Below are 15,437 nucleotides of genomic sequence, written 5' to 3' on the forward strand. Positions count from 1 at the left end.
CTGCCCTTCCTCAGCAGGGTGTCAGACTGTAGGAGGCAGACCGATGGTTTTAGCACGTTTGCAGGTCAGAAGGCAGCACAGTCCAGTACAGAGGTAATATGAGTTGAGCAGACTTCACCAAGTCTCTCTGAATCTCAGTTTTCCCATCTGTAAAGTGAATTAATAAAACGATTTATTAGGACTAAATGAAATAACACATCTATTTTAACATGGCTCTCAAACTTGGCCATACATTTAAATCACCTGGGAGCTTTAACCACTTTCTATGCTCAGGCTACACCCCAAACCAATTAAGTTGGAATTTTTAGGGCTGGGGCCCAGTCCTCACATTTTATATTTTTATTTTTTGAAAATTTATATTCCTTGAATAGCAGCTCTCCACATTTCCCTTATTCCAGCCCCTGGCAAGCAGAATTCCTCTCTCTGTTTCTATTTGTTTGACTATTTTGGATTTCTCATAAAAGAGTGTAACACAGTATTTTACTTCTATGACTGGCTCATTCCACTTATCATAATGTCATGTAGATCCATCTATATTGTTCCAAATGGAAGGCTTTCCGGCTTTGGAGCTGAATAGTATTCTGCTGTGTGTACAGGGCACATTTTCCTCATCCATTTCCCCTCAGCGGGTATTTTGGTTGTTCACCCATCTTGGGTGTTGTGAGTAGTGCTGCAGGGAACATGGGGGTGCAGGCATCTCTTCCTAATTCTGATTGCAGTTATTCTGGCTAAATACCCAGCAGTGGGATTGCTGGATCCTGTGGTAGTTTTATTTTTAATTTTTTGAGGAACCACCATACTGTTTCTCATAGTGGCTGTACCAGTTTACATCCCCAGCAACAGTGTGCAAGGATTTTCGTTTCTTCTCATCATCACAAACACTTGTTAAAATATCTTTTTTTTAATCAGAGCCATTCTAACAGGTGTGAGGTGATAGCTCATGTTTTTGATTTGCCTTTTTCTGATAAATAGTGATTTTGAGTATATTTTCATACACCTGTTGGCCATTTGCATGTCCTCTGTGGAGAAATGTCTGTTCAAGTTTTTTGCCCATTTTTAAATTTGTTTATTTTTCCTTTTTGCTATTGAGTTGAAGGAATGCCTTATACACTTTGGATATTGTCTCCTTACCAAATATACGGTTTGCAAATCTTTCCTTCCCTCTGTAGGTTGACTTTTCACCTTTTTGTTGTTTCACTTGCTATTCAGAAGATTTTTAGTTTGTTGTAGTCCCTCTCTCGTCTGTCTGTACTTTCATTGCCTGTGCTTTTGGCATTGTATCTAAGACATCTGTGCCCAGACCACTGTTGTGAAGCATTTTCCCTGTTTTCTTCTAGGCTTTACAGTCTCAGGTCTGGCATTTAACTCTTTAATCCATTTTGAGTTGATTTTTGTCTGTGGTGTAAGAAAAGGGTCGACTTTTACATGTGAATATCTAGTTTTCCCAGCACCAATTGTTGAAGAGATTATCCTTTTTCTATTGCTTTTTGACTATATTGACATGGATTTATTTCTGGGCCGTTTATTGTTCCTTTGTTTTTTTTGCCTATTCTTTTACTGTTTTAATTATGATAACTTAGTAATATTTTTGAAACCATGAAGTATGATGCTATCAACTTTATTCTTTTTTCTCAAAATTATTTTAGCTTTTTGGAGTTTTTTGTAGCTCCATATGAATTTTAGGATATTTTTCTATTTTTGTAAATAATGCTTTTGAAATATTGCACTGAATATGTAAATCAATTCATGAACATGGGGTATCTTTGCATGTACTGTATCTTCTTTAATTTCCTGCATGAATGTTTAATATTTAAAGTATAAGTCTCTTATGTTTTAGTTAAATTTATTGCTAGGTATTTTACAGGAATGCATATTTTTTAAGCTCCTCTGGCACAGTTTGCATTGACATGCTTGACTGTGTGGCCTATACTCTGGTGTGTGGAATGTGATAAGTATTTGATACATGTCTGGTTCCCTTGATTAATAACATGAACAGTAATGTATATCTAACTCTCCTGTGGTGCTCACTATGCTTTAGGCTCTGTGCTGAATACTTTTCATATCATGTAGAAAATGCTGAGTTTGTTTTTATTATTCTTCTGTCAAGCAACAGGAAAACATGGCTGAGATAGAAAGGGAGAATGCTACTTACTAGGGAGGAAAGTGGCTACGTTTACCATTTGGAGCTTAGTTACCCATGTAATGACTTCAGTGAATTTGAGGAATTGGCTTCATTGAACAGCTTCAGGAATATAGATTGAAAACTTAAAAAAATATTTTAGATTCTATTTTAGACCTTACACAATGGCTTACATGGCAGGTTGAACAGATGAATTTGATAAATGCTTCAAACACATAATTCTAATTTTAGCAGAAATGTGTTGACATTATTTGGTGGATTATATCAGATACATACACACACACACCCCAGGTAATACAAAGAGTGACCATTAACCTACAAGTGTAGGTTATGTGTATATGTATATATTATGTACACATATACACACACACCCCAGGTGGTACAAACAGTGACCATTAACCTACAAGTGTAAGTTATACATATATGTGTTATGTATATACACACATACACACCCCAAGTAGTACAGAAAGTGACCATTAACCTACAAGTGTAGGTTATATATATACGTATGTGTTATGTACACATACACACACCTCCCCCAGGTAGTACAAACAGTGACCATTAACCTACAAGTGTAGGTTATATATATGTGTTATGTATACACACATGCACACACATGCCAAGTAGTATGGAGAGTGACCATTAACCTACAAGTATAGGTTATGTGTATATGTATATATTATGTACACATATACACACCCCCCCCAGGTGGTACAAACAGTGACCATTAACCTACAAGTGTAAGTTATACATATATGTGTTATGTATATACACACATACACACCCCAAGTAGTACGGAGAGTGAGCATTAACCTACAAGTGTAGGTTATGTACATATGTATGTGTTATGTACACATACACACACACCCCCCAGGTAGTACAAACAGTGACCATTAACCTACAAGTGTAGGTTATATATATATATGTTATGTATACACACATGCATATACATGCCAGGTAGTACGGAGAGTGAGCATTAACCTACAAGTGTAGGTTATGTATATATGTATGTGTTATGTACACATACACACACACACCCCAGGTAGTACAAACAGTGACCATTAACCTACAAGTGTAGGTTATATATATATATGTTATGTATACACACATGCATACACATGCCAGGTAGTACGGAGAGTGAGCATTAACCTACAAGTGTAGGTTATGTATATATATAGGTATTATGTATGTACACATACACCCCCCACCCCAGGTAGTACAAACAGTGACCATTAACCTACAGGTGCTTCTGCCACATTATCATTCACTTGACACCCAAGTCTGTTAGGCTAAATGAAGAAGACAAGAACATTTTTATATTTTTATTAACAGGGTCTACATTTTTCCATTTTTCCATGTAGGAATATTTAGTAGTCTGCTGGTATGATTTTTGATATTGTTGTTTGTGTTGATTTTAAACTTAGAAAGCTTCTTGATTAATACTTGGTCTTAGAAAGCTTATTTATTATTTTTCAATATGAGTTTTTAATAATAACTACTTAAAAAGAACATCTAAATAAGTGATTTATTTCAAATATATGATTTATTAGTTTTCTCTGCATTTAGCTAAGAACTTACGCATTTTGTTATAATCTTTAGTTTGCTTCTTAGTTTTCAATATCAGCTTCTATAGTGATGACTGAGAAAGCATCTTTTTTAATGGGTGTATGTGTTCCTTCCACTTAGTAGATGATCAAAACCAGTATTTTTCCTGTGTCAAGGAAATGGATTTAAAAAATATTGCTGCGTCAACTTTGCTTAGAAGAAATGAATGCTTGTCTTACAGTTTCTTTGTGAATTTTTTCGACCTATTCATTTACTAAAACATTTGTAAGATACCTATACTTCTGAATTCAAATGAGTGAATAGAAGTAAGGCTCTTCGAATAATAGGAGGACGAGTGAGCATTTAGTATATGCTACTCATTGTTTACTGCCAGTGTCTCACCCAAATGCACAATGTGAAAGTGTATTGTGGTAGAGTCAGGGATTTGCAAAAGAAGTTAAACAATTTTGAGTTTTGTGACTGGGTAAAAGTTTGTATTCCTGCCCATCATTGTGCCTAAATATGACGTGCTCGATATGCCAACTGGTACCGTATATTTAAAGTTGAAATTAGGTATTTAACTTTGAAGTGTCTGATTCCAGGAGGGAAAACTAACTTTTTTTGAGGTTTTACATATAATTTGGTTTAACAAGCTTTGCTAATAAGGACGTTAAAAACACCGAAAAATTGTACAATAAGCCTAAAAATGCCTCATGCTTTACTCATTAGTTTTGGTAGACTCAAAATTACATTCAGTAACAACAGAACAGTTTTGGAGGGAAGTGTCAGTAAAGAATGGAGAAACATTTTCTGAATGTAGGTTTTGAAAGAAGGATTGTGTCCAAAGCATTCCAGGATGATAAAACCCAAGCTAGGAGCAACCCACTGGGGTTCGACTGCAGAGTCGGTGAGAAGCAGCTAAGTCATTTAGTTGGATTGTAAGAAGACTGACACATGCGTCATTATGACTGTTTGCCATGGTCTCATTCCCGTGTCATTACTCTCGAATTATCTCCTTTGACATTGTGGAACTGTAAGAGTCTCTTGTGCCTGAAAACTCAATCTAGATTATGTTACACAGGTTTTAGGGCAGCACTGTCAGAGACTGAGTGACTCAGTTAGATTAATGACTAACATATTTCATAGAGGCTGATGAAATTGTGCATTACTATGTGATTGAAAAAACTGGCTTGATTTTGCTAGGAACAGAAATTTAACTTTCAACTACTCCCTCCTATCCTCTTCCTTTGTTTTTCTCCTTTACTCTATTTCTTCTTTCTTTCATTTCCTTATAAAAATTAATTGTCCCTTTCTGAAAAAGTTTTCCATATGAATATGGTATGCTACATACTTTTGCTATTTTAGGTTTCCTTCTATTAAAGGGCTTGGAATGTTAAAATAATGCTAATGAAAAACAAGCCATGGCTTTGTCGGTCATTAGCATACCACCGTGTTGTGTAAGGTTCCGTGTGCTATGTCATCCCATTAACTTTAGTGATCTTTGAAAAGAAGATAGTGGTTACAGGGAGTTTAGTGCAGAGGTCAGTCATAGTAGGAGAGAACTGGTGAATGTGAATGTGGAGAGCAGTATGGGGATACACTTGAGGCTTGGCTACGGGGAGGTAGAGGAATCAAGTTTGTAAGAAAACAATGATCTTGGTGATGGACCTGGATTCGAACTTTACCTGGTACCTAGCATGGCCTTAGGCAAGTCAACTAACTTTTAAAATCCTAGCTTCTTCATTTGTCAAATGAAAAAACAAACTCGTTAAAATGACCTTATGGTGTCATGAAGGATAAGAGGATTTAGCGGGGTAATGCCAAAGTAAAACTGTTCTTTGTACAAGTGATCGAATGCCAGCCTCATCATGTAGGCCAGGGTAGTCGTCAGCTGGTTGGCAATCAGAAAGAACAACTGCATGTGAACTAGAACCCACTAGGACAAATTGGAACCCAGAAGACCAAACTGGAGCTTATGTCTGACTCTTGCCCCCTCTGGTCTTGACAATGTGGGTGACCTCCAGGAAGAGCTGGTGTTCTGTGCCATGGAGCTGCAGGTGTACCTGGCCCTGGGAGGCCAGAAGGGCCAGGATTCAGAGAGACTGAAGATCTAGCAGGAGCTGGAGGAGCTGTAGGCTCAGACGCTGCCCTGGGTCTACAAGGGAAACTAGCAGAACAGGGTCAGCACATAGACAAGCTGCTGTACTGACCTTCAGAGCATAACAGCTGCTGCTTTACTTTCTCCTTCAAAATCGCATGCAGATTTCTCTTGTGGCCAACTCTAACCTGAAACCATTCAAAGAAGGGATTTCCAGGAATTATTGTTAGCTTAGCTAAATTGACTTGTGTCACAGGTCTTTTTTGGCCATGAGTGGGATTTTGGATTTTATCTGATGAGCATTTAAAAGCCATCAAAGGCTTTAAGCCAGCTAGGGTGGTGGGGGGAAGGGAAATGGGAGAGTGACATGAACACATTTGTGATTGGATTTGCATTGTATTGTAGAAAATGGATTGGAGGTGACTAAGAATGGATATCAGTAGATCTATTAGGAGCCTAGTGCATTGGTCCAAAATAGATTTATGGTGGCTAGCGCTGTATGTGGAGGTGAAGGTGATAGAAACAAATAGATGGGTTTCAGAAGTATTCAGAAGACTTAGGGCTAGACTTACTAGTGGTTGAGGGAGAGGAAGATACCAAGGTTATGAGTTTGGTTTGGCTATTTTGAGTTTACAGTTGCATTGAGGAGACCCAGGTGGAAATATTCAGTAGCAGCATGAGGGTAATATTAGTCATTGCTCTAATGGTAGAAGCACCAGTAGTAGTTGTTAACATTACTGTCATTTTCTTACTTTCTGGAGTCCTGCAGCCATTTCTGATTTACTCATGGATACTCAGTGCATTGCTCATTGCCTGGCATAGGGTAGGGTTAATTTTTTATTCCTCTCTCTTGCTTTTTCACTGGATGTTGTCATGTCACACATTTTCTCTTCTTTTCCACAGGCTACACTCTCTACTTTTGCTAATTCTAGCTCCTTCTATTTCCAAGAGGAGCCTGATTTAGGGGTCAGTAAACTTTTCTGTATAGGGTTAGATGGTTTTTATTGCAACCCTTCAATCCTGCCTTCTTACAGAAGCAACTTAAGACAGTATATAAATGAAAGGCAGGGGCAGGGGGTGGAGGGGTTGTGTTCCCCTCGATCTTCATTCACAAAACAGGCAGGGGCTGGATTTGGCCTGTGGGCTGTAATTGGACTCTTGTGCCTTGTCCACTAGGTGTTTCATGTCTTTTATTTTTAATTATTTTTAATCCTTTGGCTTTCAAACATATTCAGTTTTTTTCTGTCATATTCCCCCCAACAAAGACATACCCGCACTTGAGATTTTTCCCCCTTTAAACTATATACCATCTTTCTTTTCCATTATTTCTTTTTAAAATTTTTAATTAAATTACTAGGATGATATTGGTGAATGAAACTATATAGGTTTCAAGTGTATAATTCTACAGTACATCATCTGTGTGTATATTGCCTTGTGTATTTACTGCCCAAAGTCAAATCTTCTTCTCTTACTTCTTGAAGGTTATCTTTTACTGCTTTTATCCAGTAAACCCTTAGTAATCTGACTTATCCTGTTGCTATCTCAAAAACAATTATGGCCTACACTCTTCTAAATAAGATGGCTATTTTCCGACTGTCTTCCTTTTTGATCTTCCTTCTGTAGTATCTATATGGCTCCTTATGCTATACCACTTGGAATACTATACCATGTTCTCCCTTTGACTTCTGTGACACTGGGGTCCCATTCACCTCCTATCTCTGATGGTTATATATCATTACCTTTTAAAAAATTGCAGTAACACACATGCAGACACATACAAATGTGTATGACGTACATAGTGTAAACTGCACAAATCTTAAGGGTACAGCTGGATGGATTTTTAAGCATGCGTACGTTTGCATAGGTATCACCGAGAGCGAGATAAGAACACCGCCAGCGTCTCAGCACCTCGTGCCTCTTCTCAGTCTGCTAATCTGGATCCTGCCAAGAGGTAGCCTTTATTCTAGAGGTAGCTTTAGATGTAGTTTTTCCTGTTCTTGAACCTCGTATAAATGAAATCTTGCAGAATGTATGGGCATACTCTTTTTTGCTCAGCTTCTTTCCCTCATCCGTATGCTGTGATAGTAATCCACAGCATCGCGGTAGCTATAATTCATTCTTTGTAAAATTCTTGTGTTGTTTTCCATTGTGTGAGTATACCACAGTTTACTCAATCTTATTCTTAGTTGATATTTAGGTTGTTCCTGGACTGGGACTGTTAGTACTAATGCTGTTATGAACATTCTTGTACCGGCCTTTTGGTAGACCTGTGTCCTGTTGGAAATGTTGAAGTTTTGAGGAAGAAAATATCACTAAGTTTGAAATGTCTATAAGAAAAGCTTTGATCACGTGAATCTGAAGTTTTCTGGAGAGTTAGGAGCTAGCGGTAGATGGTCTAAGCCTCTTTTTTCCTATCATTCCTCTTCTTTTGTTCGCCTGTTCCTTTTTATTTTTTAGGATGTCTGGGACTGTTTGTGGGTTTTTATAGGGCAGGGGACGGGACCTGGGAGTTTGTTAATAGAGATAACAGGGGCATCAAAACCTTAACAACAAGGGCCTAACCAAGGACCGTGTGCCAAGAACTAGAAGGTAAGTCTCAGTGTGCAGTGGAACTGCAGATAGAGCTTTCAGGGATGGGGCACAGGACCAAGAATCCAGCAAACTGCAGCAAGTGCAATGGGGCTGACTGAGAATGAAAGGTTCCAGCAGTGCGGTGTCATCCTGGGGATGTGGGCCACGTATGGCCATTCTCTATCAACTCCATTAAAATCACTTAGAAAAACCCCAAACAACCACCTAAGTACATGTAGGATACCTGCTATGCAAATATAACAAGTAAGCGATAAATAAACAATTAAAGCAAATATAGTATGCTTCCTGGGACAAATCAAATTGCTTAGTACCACCCATCCAAAACAGAATGTTTCTTAGTCTTTCCTATAGAAACTGGATTCCAGGTTTTGTGAAGAGTCAGTGTGGATATTTTAAATAGTTTTTTATATGATGGCTGGGCCATAGTAGATTATTTTGTTGGTTGAATTTAAATATCCAAAATTTATAAAAAACATATAAAACTTAACATAAAAAAATACCATTAAAAATGGGCAAAGTACCTAAAATAGATACTTCTCCAAAGAGTACATACAGGTGGTCAATAGACATATGCTCAACATCACCAATCATGAGAGAAAAGTAAATTAAAACCACAATGAGATATCATCTCATACCTGTCAGAATGGCTATCATCAATAAATCAACAGACAATAAGTGCTGTTAAGGATGTGGAGAAAAGGGAACCCCCATGCACTGTTGGTAGGAATGCAGACTGGTGCAGCCACTGTGGAAAGCAGTGTGGAGATAGCTCAAAAAATTAAAAATGGAACTGACTTATGATACAGCTATTCCACTCTTGGGAAAGTATCCACAGAAACCCAAAACACTAATTTGAAAGAACTAAGCACCTCTATTGCAGTGTTATCTACAATCACCAAGATATGGAAGCAGCCCAAGTGTCCATCAGTAGATGAGTGGATAATACAACTGTGGGACATTTACACAATGGAATACTACTCAGCAGTTAAAAAAAAAAAGAAAATTTTACCCTTTGCAACAATATGAATGAACCTGGAAAACATGCTCAGTGAAATAAGCCAGTCAAATAAAGACAAATACCATATGATCTCACTCATATGTGGACTCTAGTGAACAAACTGGACTAACAAGCAAAACGGAGACAGACTCATAGATGGAGAGCAGGATAACAGCCTAGGAGGGTGGGGTTAGGGGGTGGGGGGATCAAGTAAAGGGGGAAAAGGGCGCATTGACATGGACAACAGTGTTGTGATTGTGGAGGGTAAGGGAGTATAAGGGGACTAAATGGTAATGAAAAAATACATTACAAAATTTTTTTAAAAGGCCATGTCTGGAATGGAGCCATCATTAGGTACATGCTAACTGAAGTCTCAGACACTGACAACATCATTTAGGGATGGGAGAGCTCTGGAGTAGATGCCCTCAGTGCCCTCCACATATTTCTGATGCCTTACCCACTTCCTTCTGCTCTTCCTACTTCCGACTTCCTACCAATATCTGCTTTACTTTCCCCAAGGACTTTTTGAGGACTTTTCTGGAAGCCATGAGATTAGAGTCCCCTTGCCTTTTCAGACCTCGTCCTGCAACTCCCTACCCCTCAGGAGGGTTGGAAGTGCCTTGCAATTAACACCACACCCGGACCACAGTATCCCTGGACCAGTGCTTGACCTCTGGGTTGCTTTATACCAGTTCCCAGGGTTTCCTGGTGGATTATGCTCCAGCTGCCCCCCAGTGTAGCTTGTAGCTGGCTGTAGAACACACCCTTTTATTGGCTGCCTTCCTTTCCCTGTCTCAACTCCCTGCTCTTTTACCATTGTTTCTGGCACTTCCCCAAATAGACTGCTTGTATTAGGGTTTGTTTCTGGGGAACCCCAAATAAGACAGATCTCTCGGATAATACCTGCAACTAGAATGTATATAGGGAAAGAACTATGGTACTTTTTGTTTTGTTTTATGGTTTTTTCACTTTTAAAAATACAGTTTTACTTTTGATCACGTATTAAAAATGGTTGTAGTATCATGTTTACATATATATATATATATATATCAATATTGGAAACAGCTCAATAATGAATCACATCTAAACTTTATAAAGAATGCACAAACATTAAAACACTGATTGGTTATAGAAGGCAGAGGGGGAAAAACCATCAGCTATCACTTTCATTAAACAGCATCACCTCTGAGGAGAATCAAGTCAGTAATACTTGTCTGCACTACAAACTAATGTCTACAGAGGAAAGTTAGTGATTGTACTGATTTTATTTTACTAAGCCATTTTTTCTTCCTCACACTCAATGCAAAGAAATAAAACAATTGCAAAATATATGTCCTCATTATTATTCACAGTAAAAAGGATCTTCATTCTGTAGGCCTGGCAGAATTTACTAGAGGGAGCACTGCGTGGTTCAGGTAGATCAGAGTAACGTTTTGATCCTGACCCACCGAATAGAATCTCATGCAGTTTGATGACTGGACTAACTCCATGGGAGCTGCGATAGACGGAACCCTCTCTGTGATATCCCCAGATCTTAGTAAATAAGACCTATGCAAGAAACGAGAGAAATCAGTCTGTTCATACATTGAATCTATAGACCGTTTCTTTAATGTAAGGTGCAAAAGAGGCCTTTGCATGAGTACACAGATACAGATGTTTGTTGTGGTCTCAAGATTGCTAGAGTGAGATTATGTCTGTTATATTGAAGATAAGGTAGGTATCAAAACCACTGTCAGATTAAGAAACTTCTGTAACCTGTCTCAATTCTTCAGATACTGGAGCCAGTTCCTTTTCTAGGCTGACAATTAGTCCTGTATTGGCATTGCTGCTGGCTATGAAACTTACCACCAAAAGCAAACGATTAAATTGAACCGCTTAGTAGGTCTTAGAATAACAAATGATACTTTTATTTTTTGAAAGTCCAAGTTTGCTCCCTTAGTCTGTTGCAAGGGCAAAAGTAGAGAAGAAACCGGGTCTCAAAGCGTGCTTCGGAGCATTATTGGTCACACTAATAATAGGCACTGCAGTGCAGTCTGACCCAGTAATAGCATGGGGCCCTTCAACACTTGGTAACTTTTTACACAGGAATCACTTTCAGTCATCCGTCATGATGAACCCCTTTCTCCTGCAGGTTCGAGAGCCACGCTGGGCAAAGTGGCTCCAGTCACTGGGTTTCCAGGCTGCCTGGTTCTCTGTACAGCAGGGTTTGTGGCTGTTTGCTGTTATTTCAGGGGCAGCTTCAAAGACAGGTTGCTTTTTTCTTGTTTTGATTAGCAATTTTTAAAGTTTTCAACTGCTCCTTGAAATTTCTACCTGATATGGAGTTGATAATCTCAAACCTGACATCACCAAACTGAAATTGGAACCTACAAAAGACTATTCCCTGGTGGCAGCCAGAGGGAAAGGGTGGTGGGAATAGGTGGGGGTGGGCAAGGGGGAGAAATGGGGATGGGAAGAGACTTTGTTTGAGGCTATGGGTACACGATGTGGTGTGCAGATGATATTTTACCGAGTTGTCCACTTGAAATCTGTATGGTTTTGTGAACCAATGTCACCCCAATACATTTAATTTAAAAAATTCCGATATTGATTAGGAAAAAGATTTTAAAGATTTTGTCCATGTGCTTTTTCCCTGTTCATATCTAAAGGGAAAACATTTTAAATGAATTCAGTATGTACTGTGTGTTCCTAATTTTCTGTGATTTTGGGGGTGTGAATAGCACCTCATACAAATAGAACTTGTACTGTAACTTTACCACTAGCTATTTTTACTTGATGATCTGAGACTTGGCATGCATTCCTGGAATCTGAGATTGGTTAGTTTACATTTTGATTTACTCTAGAAGTGTTGACCTTAGAGGTAGTTTAGCAAATATTCTAAGTACCAAAATAAACATAAAATGTTGTAATTCGCAACCCCACATCCTGTGCGATACTTAGGAATCAGTCTCTTTTGCTAGTATACAGTTTTATATATTATTTTAAGAGATTTTTTATTAATACTGGGAGGTGAAGTTCATCCTGGCATGTGATCCATAATTGGCAATTTTCATATCTTTGCTTCCTTCCTTCCTTTTGAAAATTGTTGAATTCCTCACTCTACTGTTTTGGAAGTTCTGCTTTCTAGTTCCAATTTTAAGTGGAATATTTAAAGTCATCTTTTGAATGAGCCCCTGAATGGAAAACCAATCCAGATCATTGATGACCAGCATTACCTATACTTTTTTGTTTCTTTCCTAGGGCCAAAGATTTTAGAATTTTGGAACAAGAATGGATCCTTGTTCCACTTTTTTCCCCCAGGTTAATACTTGGAAATGCTAGTGCCTTGTGCAGTTATCGCGCAGATTGTGGGCGTCAGAACTGGATTTGGAAGTGGCCCACTCACGCATCAGTCATTGCTTTCCCTCTCCCTGTGCAGCTGCAGGTTCTGATTCTGTTTCCTGCAGGCCCAACCCTTGGCCCCTGAGCTAAGCCTGCCCAGGTCAGAGAATACAGGAGGATTCTCAGCTCTGACCAGCAGTGAGTTCTGATATGAGTGGTGCTACCTTGAACTAGAAGCCCAGGGACGGGGCTGGCAGTCCCATTCCAGTCCTCCAGGAGGTCCTGATGCGCATTCAAGTTTGAGAATGGCTGGCACAGAGTTAAGGCTCGAACAGTGGTTGCAGCTGTCATTAGTTCTGTATGCCTGAAATTTGGGTAGTCGGTCTGCTGCTGTTTCTCATTGCAGTTAAGATACACCATTGTTTCATTTACTTGGGGAAAAAACCCTCTGCTTTTTTCATGTACCACAATTTTATGTATGCTGGAAGAACTGTTTAAGTGTAATGTTTAAAATGTTTTGCATCCAAAAATGGAAAATACAAGTAAAATAAGTTGATCAAGGTGTTGCTTAAACTTCTTTACACTCAAAGACAGATACTTCTGTCTTTTCATTCAGAGTTCTCATTTCCATGTTTCCCATGCAACATCATCTTCTGTGTCAGCAGGACTCAGCAATACAACATTTCTTGTCCTTTTCTTTGTTGGCATATCAGAAATGTTTTGACGAAACAACATAGGAATGGCAGTAGTACAATATTGTGAATGCACTAAAAGCCACTGAAATGTATATTTTTAGTTTGGTTAAATTTTATTTTCTCCATCACCATTTATCCCCACCCCCATACCCTCTTCTACCTCTACCCACTACATTTCTTAAAAGAGCGTTTTATTATCATTTCTCAGTCTTTCTCTCAGTCTCTGATACCCACTGTGCACTCTTTGATGTGTGTGCACACTTTGGTGTGTGTGTGCAAAGGCAGTGATAACTCTGTCACAACTGCCGCCTGACTGATCATGATTGCAAGATGCATCATAATTTTAGATATTTTTAAGTGTTAACAAAACAAAATGATACAGTATGGTTTAGAATCAAAGAAATAGGGTGATATTACAGAGTAGTCTATATTTGTATCCTCATTTCCTCACTTCTTCAGATAAATACTATAGATTATGCAACTGTCCTCATCAATTCTTTTTATACTAATTTATTATTAACCTTAGATTAGGCCTTGGTTGTATGTAGGTTGGTGTATCTTTTCCTCCAGAACCTTCTTGTCTTAAGAGTATTTTGAATCACATTTTTTATCTCATGAAACATAGCTCACCCTATGGAATAATGAATGTGTTAGTCAAGGTTCTCCAGAGAAACATGACCAAAAGTATATACATGAAAGTGGGGGAGGAGAGAGGGAGAGAAAGAGAGAGAAATATGAATGAATCAGTGAGTGGATGCATGTGAATGCATTGGCTATACAATTGTGGAGGCTGACAAGTCCAAAATTTGCGGGGTAGGTTGGCAAGCTAGAGGCCCAGGGAAGACTTGATATGGCTTGAGTCCAAAGATAGTCTGAGGCTGAATTCCCTCCTTCCTGGGGGACCTCATTCTGTTTTCTCTTAAGGACTTCAACTGACTGAATGAGGCCCTCCTGCACTTTGAAGATGCCATGTGCCGTGGAGAATGCAGAGCACATATACACTGTACAGAAGCTTATATTGTAGTTGCTTAAAGAAGGCATTCAAGTGAATATGTAATTAATTAAATAACAGCAGAAAACAATAATTTAGATACAGACTATTTAAAATTGCACAAGAAGTGTGTATTGCTGTTGTAAGATTCATCTTTTCCATGTTCTCAGTAAAAGCATATCTTTCTTCTTTAATAGGTTTCATTAATAAATGAAATCTTAAAAAAAATAATCTGTTGGTGTAAGTTCTAGCAATGTGGCATTATCACCAAAGCCAGTTTAGGACAGAAATAGATGACAGTTTTGCAGTATATTAATTAAAATTAGTGTAAAGATTGCATGTGTTTTTCTAGTCAGGCTTATATTTATGAATATTTTTGAATACTAAGTAGGATTAAAATATAGTAAATCCGAATCCCATAAGGCAAAACTGAAAATCAGCTTCGTTGATTTAGTATAATCCTTAATTTGTAAAACTCAGATGCATGTGGATATTTGGATATATATCATTTTAATAGATATTTAGGGTCAATTTTCATTTGTGGGTATAATTTGTAGTTGATTTAGTCAGTATGTCAGTTCAGTATGTTTTGGATGAATTATGGTCTTTTAGGTGGTTTTGGATCTGCTAAGTCTGAAATAAACATGTATATGTTGAAGGAAGACACATTATATCCTTATAATGTGATGAGCATTAGAAGTGTTTTTTGCACCCTGGCTGGTGTGGCTCAGCTGATTGAGTGCCAGCCTGAGAACCAAAGGGTCACCAGTTTGATCCCCAGTCAGGGGATCATGCCTGAGTTGTGGGCCACGTCCCCAGTTGGGGGTGTGCAAGAGGCAACCACATACTGACGTTTCTCTCCTTCTCTCCCTCCCTTCCTCTCTCTGTAAAAATAAATAAATAAAACCTTTATAAATGTTTTAAAAACTATTTTTTTTGCTTTTATTAGAAATCTAATGAAATAGTGAAGATGTTCCTAAACTTTTAAACAGATTTGTGATACATCTTTATATTATTTACTCTGAGAAGAGAAGGTACAGGTCAAGAGAAGAAAGAAT

The 15,437-nt window shown here is 38.3% G+C and overlaps 1 pseudogene; it reads right to left on the reverse strand.

Annotated features, from left to right (window-relative positions):
• Positions 1–11,092: 11,092 nt before the first annotated feature.
• LOC118997323 (ragulator complex protein LAMTOR3-like) lies at positions 11,093–11,481 on the reverse strand (annotated as a pseudogene).
• Positions 11,482–15,437: the final 3,956 nt, after the last annotated feature.

The sequence above is a fragment of the Sturnira hondurensis genome, unplaced genomic scaffold, assembly GCF_014824575.4.
Source record: "Sturnira hondurensis isolate 20B ecotype Veracruz unplaced genomic scaffold, ASM1482457v3 Scaffold0013063, whole genome shotgun sequence".
In the NCBI taxonomy this organism is placed as follows: domain Eukaryota; kingdom Metazoa; phylum Chordata; class Mammalia; order Chiroptera; family Phyllostomidae; genus Sturnira; species Sturnira hondurensis.